Genomic DNA, 19455 nt, shown 5'->3' with positions numbered 1-19455 from the left:
ATGGAGGTCACCATCTTTATTAGATGAATCTCACCCGCATGAATCAAAGTTTCAGCTTTTTAACTTCACAACATCAACAGATGAAAGAATTTAAGGAATATAGATGTTCAAATATGGGCAGAATTGTAAATATTACACAATGTGTAAAGTGGCCACTTAAAGCAGCCAATGACAGGTCATAAGCCCTGTAGATGCCTAGACTTCTATATACATTCTCTAAAATATTTTTTATATCTGTTGTAATATATGTGGATTAAATTGTACGCAAAATTTCTTGTAAATTTAACGAAAAAATAATAAAAATATTTTAACAAAAACGAACTACTTTGAACGACGTCACCAGTTCATATGAATAAACCAATGATAAGAGAGGTATGAATTATTTTCGGTTTGCTTGCCGTCAATGGACTAATAGGCAAAACTGATCGAAAATAAGCAGAAGTGAACCTGTGACGTCACACGCGGTGTTATTTGATAAACACAAATCTTTGAAGAATCATAGTGCTGATAATATGATACCGTATATAAAAATTAAATATAATATTTCTGGCCTAGTTAGTAGTTCACTAAACTTCCTCATGAGAGACGTCGAATGGCAAACAGCAAACTGATTGCCTTAAGTCATCAATAAAAAATATTAATAAAATAGGGTGTTAGAAGCAAACTTAGGAAACTCCACCAAAAACGGAAAATAAGTTATTGATGCCAAAATAAATGTTACATGACGATCTACATACCTAAATATAAGCGTAATTCAAAACCGTCTCTAAATCTTACAAAAACATATTTCACTTTTACAATTTGACACCGCAAATTTAGCAGTCTCCATTGAGTTGGTGTAGCATAATAAGAAATCCCACAATCGGGAAATATCACATACTACAAATACCGATAAAAATATATGAAATGGATTTTGAATAATTATTTGTATTTTTAAATCAATGTGAATAATGTGGAAAAACGTTTACATGCATTACTTTTTTTTATGTGTGACTAGAAAAACGCGACATGTTTGGCATTGATAGTTGTGACGTCAATATTCGGGAACAAAATTAAAAATCAACATGAATCGTCACGTATTAGGTCAATGCAATAACCGTTTTTTGCATCGAAAGCTACAAATTAAAAAATATTTTTTATTTATTTTAAAGAAACAAACAGTCGACATTGATATAATAACATTTTTTTAAATTCAGTTTAAAGACAGACCAGCAAAGTTTCTAAATAAAAATCAAACATATTATTAAATTGTGTTACAACAAAAGTATGTGTTTATGTGAATTTGTATGATAGTAAGTGTAGATGTGTGTTTATGTGTATTCGTGTGGGACTAAGTATTCAGGTGTGTGCATCATTAAATAGTAAGTGGGATCGTATCGCAGCTAGAAATAATAAGTCTTAATTTATTTTTAAATTAGGGGCATGTAAAATATATCAATAGAAAATATATCAAATATATCATTTATGCTACTAATAAGTAGCAAAAAATTATCCTTTTACTGGACAGTATGTTATAGACCTTTATTACTTTAAATTTTTTAAAAAGTGATAAGTCCCTATTCTTTTTTCAACGTTTTTCGCAAATATCTCTGTAACTTCAACAGATGAAAGAATTTAATATTGTAAAATATAAAACCATTCGGTTAATGATATGTAGTGTGTAAAGTGACCACTTAAACCAACCGAAGACAGGTTATAAGCCTTGTATATGCCTAGACTTCTTTATTCCCTTCTCTTAAATGTTCTCAATGTCTGTTGTAATATGTTAATATAAAAAGCTCCCCAGGGGGTTGAATCCAGTCCTTGTATACAAAAATTTGGACAAACTCAAAACATTGTTGATCTTAGTAACTTCTCTCATGGAGATTTCTAAGTCTGCTTTTAATACCCTCAATAGTTTTTGACAAAGCATTGAAAATGTTACAAAATATGCATTTCAAACAATTAACTTATTAAATATTTTATTTACCCGGTGCAAAAAGTTTATCTTGTGGGCTGTTAAGATCCTGTGCCTCCGACACTGATGAGCAAATACCCAAGAAGTCAACAAGCAGGAATGACACAAGGAATGCGAGAAATAGGAACTTCATGATAATGTTTTTTTAAGCTAGTTCTGAACAATTAAAACTTGCAGAAACAACTGGTACATGAGCAGAAAATTTCTCTCTTTATATACAACAAATTTCTTTAATGGAATAATAATTGCAATGCAGATAAATATTATTATCTTGGGAAATACCGTTCGTCCATCCCCTTTACATTTTTTACTGAAAAAAGATAATATATTTACTAAGCCGCGACGATGTAATTATTATTTGTAGCTATTTAACGGGTCAATATGTTATCAGTTTGACTTATTGTTCACGAATCGAATCGCACAAATTCACAGGGCACTGTAAAATTATATAGGTTGGATTGTTTTTTAATTTTTTGAAAGATTTTATTCAAATAAATTTAATTTTAATTATTACTTTAATCTAGTGGCAAACGGCAATTTTTTTTATATGTAAGTTATATTTTTTATCATAATTTGTACCTGCATGTACATACATTACATATAAGTAATTAAGTATGTACAGGTACACGGATTTTTTTTCTATTGTTTTATGTAAAAACAACTTTGTCTCTCCAGCTCCAATTTCGCCTGCTGTCAACAGAAGACGGAATACCTACTTATTATTAAATAAAATAATTATTATCAATAATCTAACAGATAAACAACAATGAATAACTTTGCGAAATATGTAGGTATATTTTCCATTATTTTAATACAGTACATGTATGCAAGAATTTTTTAAAAATATGTTAAAAAATAAGTACGATAAAATAATTTTATTTATAATTCCTTTTTGTTTGGCACTGATTGAAAACACCGTTTATTTTTTAGGAATTTTACATTTTATACTGAAAATGATTTTTTTCTGCTATTATTTATATATTTTAAAAATATTTTATCGAATACGTTGTTTTCCAAACACACTACTGTTTTGAAAATTAATAGCAATTCCAAGGAAAATCTTCCATTTCGTATATTTCTACTTTACGCCTAGTGGAGTAAGCAAGATATACAACATTAGCCGTTTGCCTCACATTGTCGTTCTGCGGTTGTAAACTCTTTCTTATTGGGAAAAAAAATAATACAAAAACAATTTTGTACAGCAATCTCAAGGCGCATTGTTTTAAAAGTTAATATTGAAACGATATAATTGTGATAGATTTTTTTATGATTGCGGAGCAAAGTGCCCTGGAGCCTTATGATAGACTCATTCATCTTTTGAATCGTATGCGACTTCCGTAATTCGACGAGTGACAGCATTCACTCACGAATGCAGTCGATTGAAAACCAATCGACTTATCTCGAGTCCTCCTTAGCACTCGACATTGACAATCGAATGCGACATCGAAACTTCAGCTGTCAAATTTCCTTCTTGTAAAACGCTCGGCATTCATGTTTGAATGACGAGTAGGTATTTTGGTTGTATTAAGTTAAAATTTACACCACTGATCAATGTTATGATGATGGCGTGTGCAACAAATATAACTGTAATTATTTTTAATCCATTATCAATTGAAATTTCACTAAAAGCATGATTACAAAATTATTTTATCGCTCTTTAATGTCCAAATACGTATTTGAGATTTATATTATACAATATGTTTTTAAAATCCATTAAATGAATATAAAATATTTCTGATAATGATGAATGTTATACAATGTGTAAAATTGCGACTTAAACCAGCCAATGACAGAACATTAGCTCTGTAAATGCCGGACTCTCATATTCACCTCTCAAAAGTGTTTTCTATCTCTGTTGCGACAAATTTAAATATAAATAACTGCCTAGGGAGGATATCCAGCCAGTTTGCAGGCATTTGGGCATACTCAAAACATTGTTGGATTCATATTCAATATTATTTTACACTTTTCCGTATAAACTACAACATTTCCTCAACTCTGTGTGATAACAAAATAAATTGTTAAACCAAAATTACAAATTAATTTTTTTTAATAAAATTTATTTATCTGTAGAATCACTTTGTAAAGCGCGCTTGAGGTATCGTATTTCGAAAGTGGCGCTGTGTAAATAATCCATAATAATAACCCTTCCATCTGTTGACTAAAATAGCTGAAACTTTTACTGATGTCGGTGTGTTTCATTTGATGAATTATTTCACCTACTAGGTAACGCCTAAAAACGCATAAAAAAATTTTTTCAAGTTAGTTTAATTGACAATATTTTGAGAATGTCCAAATGTTTGTAGGGAGTTATTTTTTACAAACAAAGGGTTTCTTTTAAATCGGTAAATGTACTAAGAAATTAAATTATGCCCACTTGTTCGTCTTCTTTTAGAATATCCATCCGTGATCTGGTCTCCCTTCTATGTAGGCCGGATAAATCATATCGAATCGGTGCAACATCGTTTGCTAAGAAAAGTAGCATGGATGATTGGCCTCGAGAGGGGAGACTACACTTACGGAGAAATGGAGTCAATGTTAAAAAATTTAAGTTTACAAAAACGTAGAAATAACATTGTCTCCATAATTATGTTTAATTTACTGAATGGCTTAATTGATGTACCATCGTTACTGGAACAAGTGGGATTCAATGTTCCAATCCGCCGGTTGTGAAATAATAATGTGCTGTTTCTCGACCAACACAGCACAAACTATGGCTTACATGCACCAATGTCCCGATTGTGTCGTATTTTAAACTCAAAACAAGATCTTGACTTTTTTGGTGTAAGTATTTATAGATTTAAAAAATTACTAAGATAGACCGGATCTTGTCTTGAGGTTGTAATTTTTATTTTTTTCGTCCCAGCTTTAACTTTATTTTATTTTATTAGTGCCTGTATTTATTAAAAGAAATTGTATTTACCATCGTTAGAATGGACTGCATAAGTCCGTCAAATAAATAAATTATTGGTAGATAGGACAATATAATTTTAATTAATTTAGTTTTTATTTGTTTACTATTTGTTTTATTCAACAGATACTTGATATGCAAAAAAATCGGAATTATCAGCATGCGTCTACGAGAAGATGTATGAATGTGAACGAAGTGAGATTTTTTTGCAGACATATTTATATAACGTTACATCCTCTCATAATTTCGTTTTTTTTTGTATAATAATAATTACTTCCGAACAGCTTAAACATATTTATTTCCTATTGCCGTAGGTACCCATTATGATAAATAGACTGATTATTTTTTAATTTATACTTTACTTTTCAAACGTCCTAATTGACAATCATGCTCTTTGCTTATTTTTTTATATTCTTAATTACGGGAATTCCCGGTAGAATACTGACCTTTTTAGATAAGAGTAATTAGATTATATTAAAGGTATTCAATAAATTAGTGTTCATAACTAAAATACATTAATATTTTCGTAATTACTGGACCGGGTATAATGCGGGGAACACAGTACATAATTATTTTATTTTATCAATAAGGAATTTGACTTTCCTTACGACTAAGCGTATCTAAATAATATAATAAAAATCACTAAATAACACATTAATGAGGCAATTAGTCATAAATACCTGGCATTATTCAGAAAATCCCATCTTTTAACGGTAATAGCTTTCAATAGAGGTTAAAAAATACAGTACATAAATATTGTAAATCAAAAAGGTACTCAATTAACAATATTTGTCCTTAAATATAAGTGATTAAAAACTCTGAATATTACGATTTATTTATATTTTATTTGACTGTTTTTACAGTTTACTCAGGTCTCGACTAGCTAGAAGTTGCCTATGCTTAGTTATTTTTTTTTTTTAAAGGCACTGCGAATTCAAACAAAAAATAATAATGAGGAAGTACAGTGGTTTTAAAAAAAATATATATTAGTTAATTGACTAGCTAAGCCAAAAAGCTTTTTTTAATTATTTTTATGTACCGTATTATTAGCGCTATGATTTTTCAAAGTTTTGTCTTTCTGAAATTAATCAGCGTGAGTTCTACCAATTGGTCCATTGACGATATGTAAAGCGAAGATCTTTAGAACTCTCTTATCATTAGTTGATTAATATGAACTTGTGTCGCCGTTCAAAGTAATTCGTTTTGTTTTTTTTTTAAATTAAAACTTTTTCGTACATTTCCATTACCTTGGCGTACAATTTAAAGCTCTAATTTGTGCCTCGCATAAGAAAATATTTTTTGTATCCTATTTCTCGTCGGGGTAAAGTTTCTCATTGATTGTAACAATGTATTCAAACTTTTATTAAAAATGTATATTATACTTTAAAATAAAACATTAAATAAATGTTTATTCAAACCGAGTTGTAGTCCCGTGGTAGGATTGTGGACCCACGGATTTAAAGTCTTAGGTTTAAATCCGACTCTATTACAACTCGATTTCCATTTTTCGAAAACAAGATATTTATGACAGGAAATGATCTGAAAATTTCAATAGTTCAGTAAATCATAAAAATTTTTTTTTCTTAAAACAATTGTTAAAAAATAAATATAAGTACTAAGTTCATATTTTTAAACACCTATTTACAATCCCCAGCCATAATAATTTTTCGGTTTACGAAAAATAACGTTTTTTTCTTACGTAAGAGCGCGTCTATATTTTATTTTCAATTTTTTACGGTCAATTAAGTTGATTTGTCAGGTAACCGTTGAAAATATTACACAAATAAAAATCTTTTTTTATTGATGTATCATTTAAACCATAAATGAATCAACCGGGAACCTCATTCGCTATAACATACGCGCTAACAATTATACTACGAGGCGAATATAAATAAATATTATTTATATTTAAAGCATTAACTTTGTGGTCAAACAATTCACTAAATGTTATTAAATATCTGTATGTAACCACTTACCGACCTGGTTTCGAGACGTACCCGTCTTTTTGTCAGGACACCAATTAAACCAACATGCAAACCATTCAACATAGTCCTTTATACGATGTCTCACTGTAATGGTCACCCTATTAAGCTTACCCCCTTCCTCTATCTCCTCTACTTTATTCATTTATTTCTCAACAACATTATATTTTTATAATTTAATCAGTGCATGTGCCTATTAAAATGCATGAAATATTGGTTTTATATTTTTGCAACAACAATGGTGAAGGTGTAGAGTGGGTTTTGCATGTTGGTTTGCATGTTGGTTTAATTGGTGTCCTCACAAAGAGACGGGTACGTCTCAAAACCGGTAAACACAGAAAAGTCAGTAAGTGGTTATATACAAATATTTAATAAATTAATAGTTTAACTTCCGTTAAAATAAATCCAATTTGTATGAAACTGAACTAGTGTACAAAATTAAATAAAAACAGGTTGCATAATTTAATTAAATTTTTGAAAATCTTATTTACTTCTGACGGACAAGTGCAATAAGCAGTTCCCGAATTCATTTACCCTTTTGGGGATTATGACGTCAGCCACAGTCTTGTTAGAATTTTATGACTCAGATTGAGAACAACGATATATCGTTGTTTAGCAGTCTAAGGGTTTATATTCAAAGCATTACTTTGTAGTCAAACATTTTACTAAATGTTTTGAAATATTCGTATATATTCACTTTTAGATATTTACCATTTACTATAAAATTTACGCGTTTACCAATTAAAATGCAATTCTTGTCCTTCAGTTAACGTTGGAAGAACATCAAGAAATTTTAAAATTCGTGTTAACATGTGAGATGTCTTCACAATAGCAGTTTCTCCGAATTCGCAAATCACCTATTAAATTTAAATCATGACTTTAACAAAAATACAGGAGTTAAAATCTTACATGCAAATCAAAAGGGTTTTTTTATTTATTTTTTTTATTTACAATTTAAAAAAACCCGTTAGGGTTACATTAGAAATTTAATATTGTCTAGTCATTTTATGTCTTGTCTAGTCTAGTTAGTTCAGTCATCGTGTGCTTTTTCAGATTGATTTTAAATTTGTCTCCAGTAAAAGTTTTCAATTAGTAAGGTAGGTCGTTGTAGTGTTTAAGTCCATTATGTAGTATTTTTGACTGTCTTGTGTTTGTCTTTTCAATATGATAGTGTTGTTCTTGTCTGGTGTTATATTTGTGTATGTCAGCATTTTTGACTAATATTATGTCGTCGTCTTGTATGTTTCCCAGTGTTATTTTGTGCACAATTTTTAAGGTCTCAATTTAAGTCAAGTAGTTTATGTCAAACTGGTGTGTTTTCTTGTACAGTTCAGTCGTAGAGGTCAGGTAGGGTAGGTTGTATGTTAGTTTAAGAATTTTATTTGGTTGTCTTTGTATTCTTGTTATGTCTGTCTTGTTAAAAGTAAACAATTTGGAAACATGTTTAAATTTATTTCAACACAGAGGAAAAACATTATTGAGATGGAAATATGGAAGTCAAGGCATTTACAGGGCTTATGACTTTATTTGCAATATTGCTAGAATTGAAATATAAGTTCTATTGGATTCTATAGAAAATGATGACATTGCATCGTCGGTCATAAGTCAACTTTAGGTAAACTAATTTAACACGTGTGTGTCATCGACTATGGACTATGGACCCTACAGAATTGCAAGAGCAAAGGGAAAGCGCCCACTACACGTTTGTTGTTAAACCAATAACAAAACCAAAAATTTGGATTGCTTTTTTTCAATGCAATATAGCGAAAGAGCTTCTCCTCTAAGGGCAGCCTGTGCTAGTGTTGCTATTAATTTGTTGTTGTTTAAAAAAATATTATGGAAAACGATTTGCTGATGAATCGGCAAATCGAATGTGATGGATTTTGAAAGAATGAGAGTATGACTAAATGTGATATGTGAAGTGATAAAATAAATCATTTCGAATTTATACTGAAACGGGTAGTGCAATTTATGTATATGGGAAGTACCTGTATGTTTACGAGGGATGAAATGATTTAGAAAGATATTAAATTAGAATAAGTGTCAGTAACAGAGTGAACGACGCACATAAGTAAACCTTGGCAAACAAATGTTTGCACAAGATACCAAATTAGCAGTTCATAATGGAGTCCTGGTACTGATTTGAATGCATGGGAGCGAAGTATTGACTTTGAAAAAGATGGATGCTAGTGGGCTGAATGTTTTTAAAATGCGATCTTTCAGGCAAATGTGTGTTAAAACTATGTACGATAGATGCCGATATATGTTCATTAAGAAAGGCTGATATAATCATGATCGACAAATCAGGAATAGAGCTCGGCGTTAGTTTGGATATGTAGAGTGAATAGACAGCTTTAAAGATTTACAATGCGAATGTTGATGGATGCAGAAATAGAGGAAAACCGGGAAATACATGGCATAACAGAATCCAATAAATGTTTGAAGATGGGTATGTCAAATGACAATGTAGAGGAAGTGAGATATGCATTCAAAGACAGAGTGATTGTTTCGTTTTATCCTCTCTGCTTACCCTTATGGGGAAACAGCGAGATGCTTTGTTGTAAAAATTATCAATAATAAAATACACGTTATCGTTTGTATTCCGTATTTTTTTGGCCTATTTCTAAAATGACGGATAATGTAAATTATTAACTTTGCGATAGAAGAATTCTAACAGGCCAACTGTTACTTAATAAATTTATTAATTCATTCATTGACAGTGAAGGTTTTCTGGAGTTGGTGTGTTTCCGTGGACCTGGTTGACATACCCGCCACAGATCTCCTTTTTGTTCTCATCACATGCACTCGCCGATCCCCAGGCTCCACAAATATGGTAATCAGTATGAGGACAAGGCTAATTTATTTGTTTTTGGACTTAATAGTTATAAATCGAGTCTGATTTATTTTTTTCTGTCACAATATAATTCTTAAACCTTTCTCCATGTTTCAAAATGTTTTTTTTTTTGCTTTTTCATATTTATGCATGTATTTTTCAATATTTTTGGTTACTTATGTCATTTACCTATTTGTCACTATTGTTATAGTTGTGCAATTTTATTATTTTTGTTATGTACTTGTGTATGTATATATATAAACATGATTTAACGAGTCAATTTCGACGCGTAGGTACTTTTATTTCTGCGGCTGTGAACATTTTACACATTGCCGGCACGCGAGTTGAAATTTTTGAGAGTGGCAACACCGTGTGACTTGTGAAAACCTTCCACGCACATAAAACCGTGACAAACAAACGCAGCGGGCAGAATTTGGTTGACGCCAGGAGAAAAAGAACAAAGATGTTATCTCTCATTAAAATAAACGTCTCTTAGCAAGACGTAAGAAGTATTTTTAATCATAATAGCGCAATTCTCCAAAATCGATTTTTCTGGTTAATTTCGTATTTTCTACCAGGTTCAAAAAACCCATATACTATGTGAAATTTTCACATTTCTTTACCTCAATTCTTTTATCATGAATTTTATGTATGAAGTCATAAAGCACCATTTGATTCATGTGAACGCATGCTACTGAATATTGTCGATTTGTACGGCAAAATTGACACCGATCTGTATGGTAGATTTGGAGAGTTTTGAGATATATTTACTCCAATTTACATGATAATGGGACTAGATACCTCTGATAGTTTACTCGGTAAGCTGGAGAAAGCATGCTGGATGAACTCTCTATGTGGCAAATCATCATAAGGAACATTACTAAATCTATCCGGAACCACGTGATTCTTAAAGGTTTAAGTAAACGTCGAACGCTATTGTCTATCATCTTGAAGAAATGCAGTTTTTTGTTTTGTAATTTAAATTCATGCAAAATTCTAGGGATATTCTTATATTAGAATAATTATTTATACAATGATTTTGTCATACATGATTGTGTAGTATTCATCTTAATTGAGAAATGCTAGGACATATTTTCTAGTTACATTAATTGCATATTTTGCAGAAGTCAAATCATTATTGTTGGTAATTAATATAATTTATGAACATTTTTAGAAATTGTAATATTCGAAGGTATACTTTATATTTCAAAACAATCGACATTATTGCTGGTAGACATTAATAATTTTTAACGTGAACTCGCCTGGTTGAGTTTCATTTAATTATTTACTAAAATCTGCTGTTATTAAAACATTTATTTTTGTCATTATTGCGCCGTACTATAGTGTCGTAAATGCAAATTTGCGGAGCTGAGATTGTAAAATGTTCAATAATGTTGATTAATTTTATTTTGAGAACGAATGTTATTTTTATGAAAATGTCGGAAATGTATGTTAGATAATTTTTATTATTAAAACGCAATCACTTACAAAACAATATTTTATTTCATTGAGTCGAAGGTAGTGTGAAATTCCATAGTGTTGATTTTTTTTGTAAAATGTTATAACGTAATATTTTGAAGATATTATCTTACATTTTACATTTATAGTTTATTTTAATTGCCCCCTCCTAGGAAGCATACTTTAATTTACCTTACCTATTAACTAAGGTTTCATATCTCTTGACTGAGCTAGTTCGGTAAATGCGTTTGTAATAAAAGTCGGCCATGTAATATTTAAATTATTTGATTAATTTATTTTATTACTTTTCATTTACAAATGGGTAATATTGGTTTATTTATTAATCTATTTCAACGATTTTTCTTTTCCTTTGGCATCTATTGACTAGAAACCCATGGGTATTATCCGATTGAGGGCGATTTGAACGTCGTCCAGGATTCATTCTTACGTGTATATTTATTTATTAATCTGATCCGTTTTGAAGAGACAATCCTTCCATTGTCTTGGATCAGATTGTAATTTTGTCTTCACCCATTTGCAAGTGAGCTAGACTTAGATTAGATTTTTGTTCAGCGGCTGTCAATACCATGTAGGTGGTTTTATAAGCATCTACATGCTTGAGGCGAGCTCTAGCGTTACAATGTGACGCTAGAAGCGTTACAATATATACTCGTTTATACATACGTTTTTTTTTCTATCATATATATGTTCAAAATATATATCTGTACCTTAAAGCTGAAATGCTAGAGGTCACATTTTTTGCGAAATTTAGTTACGAATGTCATTTTGTTATAATAATCCGATTTCGATAATGCTAAGAGCCTCGGAGTCCTCTGGTATACCACTGCTGACATAGCTTGTTCTAAAACACCGGTAGTCCAGTCATACTTCAGAGCTGAATACCCTGATGTTCATTTACATGCTTTCAACTCTCAACTCAGACTAGATTCCAAGGCGCAAAAGCACGGGAGTCTAACACTAACGAAAAACTTTTGTAAATGTATTTAATCGGTAATAACGTGACTTTCGTTACTTCAAAACTATCTACATATCTATTATCTTTTGATAAACTGGAAGTTTTTTTGCTGTCAATTGAGTTTTAAGTCAAAAATCGAGAAAAAATATTTTGAAAATTTCACTCTAAACTCACTTTAGAAGGTTGCAAAATTCTTGCCTACTAAGACTAAATGCACTCTCGAGAAAGCATTACTAGCACTCATTCTAAATTACGCTGATGTTTCCATGACTGATTTAAGCTGTGAGCAACTCGATAAACTTGAACGACTTCAGAATACATGCATAGGCATATTTTTGGTATTAGGAAATATGACCACATTTCTGATTATCGTAGGCATCTGAAATGGCTCAAAATTAGACAGCAAAGAGACTATCACTCCCCCTCACTTCTGTTAAATGTTCTTCATAGTCTATAAGTAAATAAAAGAAAACAAATTGTGTTTTTACTTTAAGAGATACATTTGAAACCGTTTTACAACTTCTATCAGCTCTCTTGAACAATTTACCAAATGTGAGTTCCAGCATTTCAGCTTTAAGGTACAAATATGTTAAAGGCAATTTATGCCGTTTATGCCAAGAGAAATGAATAATTATTGAACATGGTGTGTGTGAACAATAAAAAAATAAAATAAATATTATTAGCATTTTATTTATTATTTTTTTATAATTAAACAACGTTCGATGTAATATTTAAAATACAATGTTTGTTGATTTTTTGCATTTTTAGCTGACGTGGACAATGTTGTTATAATAGCCTCACATTCTTCTTTCACAGGTGCAAATTCCTCCTTGACAGAATCCTGCGATAAACCCTAGGGCCTTGCAGTGAGCAAAACACAAGTTAGGATACTCAGGACATGTTAACCTTTTATTTCTGGTAAGAATCTTGGTATCCGCCAATCCTGCAAAAAAAAAAACAAAAAATAGTTTTAAAAACAAAAAAATACCGGGCTGATAAAATAATCAAAACCTTCGTCACGTGTTTTTAAGTCGATGACTGCTCTCAAGTCAAAACCCAGAAAAAGAAAACGGTGTATTTTATATCGAATAGCGGACCTGACTGACATTGTCTTGTCCGAACGTTGGCTTGCCTGCTATTACCGTGAAGTTGGTACCTAGGTATTAGATTATGATTGAATTCCAAAATTAAAAATTACTCATTTTGAATATTGCATTCAAGTAGGTACTTATGTACTTGTTTACGATTGAATTGCAAACATAAATAATTCAATAAATAAAACAACTTTGTTTTTAACCACTAATTTTTATTTTTCACCGACCGGTTTCAAAGCAAACAAGCTTCTTCATCAAGGTTTACGTAACTAATGAATTGATTCCTTTGTATTTTATTTCTATCATGTTCACTAAATACTAAACGTGGACTCAATAAATCAAGTATTTTTTTCTTACACGGGTGGTAATTTGATATCATTATTTTTGAAGTAAGCCAGGAGAGGACTAAAAGAAATATTGTTTTTTTGGTTATTAATTATCGCTTTTTTAATTTCTAAGATTTCTAAGTTGTATAATTTTAATATTATATTTTCAACATGAAGTACTTTAAATCCAGTGTCTTTATTGAAGTTATGATTATTTTCTATCAGATGATTTGTGAATTCAGAAAAATTATCATTTTTTAAGCATCTTAAGTGTTCTTTTACTCTATTATTAAAATTTCTTTTAGTTTTTCCAATGTAGATGTAATCGCAATCATTACAATTTAATTGGTATATTCCAGATTTATTATGTTTATAGACTTTGTCTTTGTGATTTTTTAACAATGTTCCAATATTATTAGTTTTGTAGAAAGTCGGTTTAATGTTTGATGGTAGAGAATTTGATAATTGTTTTGAAAAAATTACATTTATAAAAAGAATCCGCCTCCATTGTTTACGTGGGTTTGCTTTATTTACTGTGGGAGTCGAATATAAACATTTGTTTATATGTTTGCGTTTTTGTTTTTGATTTAATATTTTATCAATTAAGTTCTCATTATATCCATTATTATTAGCAATCTGTTTTATTGTATTAAGTTCTTTTAAAAATTAATATCATATAGTGGAACGTTAATTAACCTATGTATCATTGAATGGAATGCGGAGTGTTTATGGGTAATTGGATGATTCGAAGAATTATGAATAATTGTGTTTGTATATGTTGGTTTACGGTATATATCGAAATCATTTTTTTTATTTTTTATTGTTAAAGACAAGTCAAGAAAGTTTAATTTTTTATCTTTTTCTATTTCTAAAGAAAAAATTTTTTTCTTAACGTAATGAATTTAGGAATTTTTTTTGGTTAGTGTACCTGCACACAAATCTGGATTTTCTCCCAAGACGGGAGTAGGTATATATTTTTATTTATATCCCTACAGAGATGAGGTAGAATTTTTTCAAATTCAATATCGAATCTCGAATATCCATAATCCTGAATCTTGAATTTGAAAAAATTCTACCTCATCTCTGTAGGGATATAAATAAAAAAGAATTTAGGCAATTTAGAAATGTCTGAAGTTCTTGATTCGACCCAGTAAATAAACGAAAAAGATCGTCCGCAAAACGGCGCCATAATTTGATACGTTTGATAAGTGGTGTTGTGCTTAAAAATATTTCATTCTCCAGTTCATTCACAAATATGTCAGCAAATAACGGACTAGATGGTTGACCCATCGGCAAACCCTGTGTTTGGCTATAAATAACATAATTATACTGAAAATAGTGTTGATCTAAACAAATATTACAAAATCTACATAAATCAGAAATCAGTTTTTTATCCAAAATTAAGTAATTGAGAGATTATTTTTTTTGTATCTGTAATTGGAATATTAGTGGAAGGGTTGACTACGTTGAATGAGATAAGTTTTGTATTATTTGGAATTTCCATATCTTTAAGTATATCAATGAGTTGAAAGGAATTTTGAAGTGTGTACTTCGGTTTAAAAACTTTTAAATTATTAATTAAATTTGAAATAAAAGAAGCAAGTTTGACTGACGGGGCATTATTATATGATACTACTGGACGAATTGAATTATTTTCTTTGTGTATTTTCAATAAACCATATAATTTAGAGGACATTGGATTGGGAGAAATTAACTGATTTCTGATTTTAACACTTGAAAAAAGGGCACTTTTTGAGTCTCTTATTGCGTTTTTTATATGGTATTGGTATTTATTCATGAGATCTTTTATAATATATTTTTGGTCTTAGGAAATATGACCACATTTCTGACTACCGTAGGCAACTGAAATGGCTCAAAATTAGACAGCGAAGAGACTATCACTCCCCCTCACTTCCGTTCAATGTACTTCATAGTCTATAAATCCAAAAAAAACGAATTGTGTTTTTACTTCCAGAGATACATTTGAAACTGTTTTACAACTTCTATCAGCTCTCTTGAACAATTTACCAAATGTGACTTCCAGGATTTTAGCTTAAAGGTACAGATATGTTAAAGGCAATTAATGCCGTTTATGCCAAAACAAATAAATAAGTATTGACATGGTGTGTGAACAATAAAAAAAAGAATTTTATTATTAATAATTTATTTATTAATTTGTTTAATCAAACAAAGTTCGATGTAATATTTAAAAAACAATGCTTATTGAATTTTGTTTAACATAGCCTCACAAATGTCTACAGGTGCAAATTCCTCCTTTACAGAATCCTGCAATAAACCCTAAGAGCGCGCAGTGACCAAAACACAAAGTAGGAGACTCAGGACATGTTAACCTTTTATTTCGGGTAAGAATCTTGGTATCCGTCAATCCTGCAAAAAAAAAAACAAAAAAAAAATTGATTTAAAAACAAAAAATTACCGGGCTGATGAAGAAATCAGAACCCAATTGCGTGTTTTCAACTCTAAGTTAATAAGAGATAATTCATTAAAAGTATTGTTTTATACACGTTATTATATTCAACGCTTTGTTCTAACCAAAATATATTCAAACGCCACAAATTCTCGTGATTTTATAACTGTGCTTCTGTTAAAACTATTTAAAAATGTGTTTATTTCTGAAGATCAAGTGCCGAAATTTAACAATTGATTAGATGAGATAATTAATTTAAAGCATTGTTTTATACACGCTATTATATTCAACGCTTTGTTCTAACCAAAATATATTCAAACGCCACAAATTCTCGTGATTTTATAACTGTGCTTCTGTTAAAACTATTTAAAAATGTGTTTATTTGTGAAGATCAAGCGCCAAAATTTAACAATTGATTAGATGAGATAATTAATTTAAAGCATTGATTTATACACGTTATTATATTCAACGCTTTGTTTTAACCAAAATATATTCAAACGCCACAAACTCTCGTGATTTTATAACTGAGCTTCTGTTAAAACTGTTTAAAAAAGTGTTTATTTGTGAAGATCAAGTGCCGAAATTCAACTATTTATTTTAAAACGATTTCTGTATAATATAGTGCTACCTATCTTTTTTTAATTTAAAAATACAAATGATACATTTTTTCCTGTATCACGTAAAATTACTCGAATATCAAAAGTAATACACAAGTTTTTCTGACATCTTAATCAAAGTAAAATAATAATAATCAGAAATTTAAACGGGAAAAATGCTCATAATTATAACAAACAAAATTAACAAGATGCGGATAGATTCCTTGGTACCTACACTCTTCACTACACACACAGATGCATTTCTACTATCATCTCCCAGGAAACATCCAAATGTGAACCAAATGATTTTACAGTTATTTACTAGGAAAAATGTTAAGGCCGCAAGGTAAGGAAATATTTTATATTTGCTTCCAGAATGTATTCATTAAAATAAATGTGTTATTTGAATGTACTCTAAATATATTATTTTGCGTACAATGAATGCAAAAGATAAGTAACGTGACTTTGACACAAAGTAACATATAAAACACCATTCCTTCTACATCGCATTTCATAACGTTCATCCATTTTTTCCGTATTTTTTCTCTATTAGGAATGGCCATAAAGCTTTATTTGGCGTCTTCGCCGTAGTGTTTGTGCACATCGGAACTACACAGTATTTGTATCTTATAACTAAATACATTTTATGCCCGTAAATTAGTTAAAACAGTTTAAAACAATCGATTACAACAAAAACAACAGGTCGGCTATACAAATTCGCATGCACTTGTTTGAACTGTCGCGTCGCACAGAGGTCCCAAATTCAATTCTGACGGGAAATTTTTCAAATATGCAATAAAATGGTAATTAATGGTTCGAAAAATTTAAAGGTACAGAAACTGCAATATTTATTGTATGAAATACTTGTTTTATTTTAAAAATGTGAATTTCTTGCTATAGCTTCTGATTGAATACGTATATACTGTCGTTGAGTAAGTTTTGCGTCAACAAACAAAGCTAGTGTTTTTTTAGGTGATTACATTTTAGCTGACCTAGGAGAGAATCTGTATGCTTTTTTTATTCTATTAACTCTCTTTGGAGAAAACGTAATCTCCTCAATCATTTTTGCAGCATCCCTTCTTCCCGCAGATCTTAAACTAATTTGTGCAGCGTACATTAACTCGTCGCCAGACACCAACTCAAGTATAGTCTTATTTTTTGCTTAGTTTTTTTCGTATAATTACCAAAAGATTTCTTCCTGCTAGTATTTCCATAAATATATGGTATTTCTGATATGAGTAGAATCTCTTTAGAAATCAATTCAGAAAAATATATTTTAGCATTCAACCACTTTTTTTTCATAAACATTTGTAGTGTTCTGTTACTTCCGACCCATTTCAATCTTAAGGTGCAACATAAACGCATTTTGTTTGTTTATAAACATAACGGTCTCTTTATCAAATTCCTTACGTTAAAATTATTGAAAAATATGAGCGAAAACATTTTTTACTTTAGTTTTATTATTTTCCCTTCGCCAAATGTCAAACAGAATTCTTCAAAAAATTAAGCAATCTGAAATGAAAAGTAACGTACATTCTAAATAGGCAATTTTTGGCAGATAATTTCTTATGGATTTTATAATATATATATCATTTCATAAAATAATAAAATAATATTGATCGAGCGTCTCGGGGATATTTTTGTGGGCCTTCACAAACTCAAATGATAAACTTTTATAATCCAATAATTCACTGATTAGTTATTTCCCCTCAAACCCATGAAATAAAAAAGCAAAATAATAGAATAAAATGAACTGTTAAGAAAATACCTTTAATCAAAATATCCATAATGTAAAATCTAACAATAATGCTTACGCTTTGCTAATAATGTGTTGTCAACTTGGGAATGGAAACGCTATTAAAACAATGAAAAATGTTTGGTGCGTTAATTAGAAACTTTGGCAACATCGCATCGCGTTAACATTGTTGCCATATGGGTAATTGACTTGGTTTATGATGTTACATTTATGTCTTAAGATATTATGTTAGAAATAATTGGAATTAAAAACAGTGAATAAGTAATTTGATTTCCCGCTAGAATTGACTTTAAAACCTCAGTGCGTCGGTCGGAATCGTAAGGCGTGACGTCACAGGCCCATTCAGCATATAAATGGTCGTGTTGGCGCTATTTTAAAACATATGTTTTTAAACCGCTCTGAAAAATTAAGGCGTGGACAAAAAAAAAATCCAATCGTCATCATATTTTTTTTCTATTTTTCTTTGCAAAATAAAAAAAAAGTGATAATACCGTATTGTTTTTAACAAAGCATTGAAAATATTATAAGAGTTTGCATTACAAAAAATTGAATGAATTATTTACCCGGTGCAAAAAGCTCGTCTTGTGGGCTGTTAAGGTCCTGTGCCTCCGACACTGGTGAGCAAATACCCAAGAAGTCAACAAGCAGAAATGACACGAGGAACGCGAGAAATAGGAACTTCATGATAATTTTTGAAGAGAGTTCTGAACAATCAAAACATGCAGAAACAACCGATTCATGAGCAGAAAATTTCTCTCTTTATATACGACAAATTTTTATAATAGAATAATAATTGCAATGTAGATAAATATTATTATCTTGGGAAATACCATTCGTGCATCCCCATTACATTTATACTGATAAAGATAATTTGTATTTTATGCAGCGACGATGTATGTATTATTTGTAGCTATTCAAAAGGTCAATATGTTATCAGTTTGACTTATTTTTTACAGTTTGAATCGCACAAATTCACAAGGCACTGAACAATTTTATAGGTTGGATTGTATTTTAATTTTTTTGTATGATTTTATTTAAATTATTTTAGTTTTAACAATGTTCGATTATGTCCAAAAGCTTGCAGACTGGCAGCCAGTCTCCAAGCATTTGGACATAATCAAACATTGTTGAATTACTA

At 30.2% G+C, this 19455-nt stretch overlaps 1 long non-coding RNA gene across 2 annotated transcripts; it reads right to left on the bottom strand.

Annotated features, from left to right (window-relative positions):
• Positions 1-12787: 12787 nt before the first annotated feature.
• LOC148279929 (uncharacterized) lies at positions 12788-19159 on the bottom strand. 2 transcript variants are annotated; one of them, XR_015822750.1, is made up of 2 exons: positions 18881-19075; positions 12788-13060 (listed from the first exon to the last, which is right to left on the bottom strand). It is a non-coding gene; the product is annotated as an uncharacterized LOC148279929 (long non-coding RNA). The 2 variants fall into 2 exon arrangements; XR_015822751.1 differs by lacking the exon at positions 12788-13060 and adding an exon at positions 13068-15925 and having other exon boundaries at positions 18881-19159.
• Between the last annotated feature and the right edge of the window lie 296 nt (positions 19160-19455).

Source organism: Micrasema longulum, unplaced genomic scaffold, assembly GCF_059751315.1.
Source record: "Micrasema longulum isolate JH-2025_06_02 unplaced genomic scaffold, ASM5975131v1 h1tg000643l, whole genome shotgun sequence".
Taxonomy (NCBI): domain Eukaryota; kingdom Metazoa; phylum Arthropoda; class Insecta; order Trichoptera; family Brachycentridae; genus Micrasema; species Micrasema longulum.
This window is presented reverse-complemented; position numbering and strand designations above follow the sequence as displayed.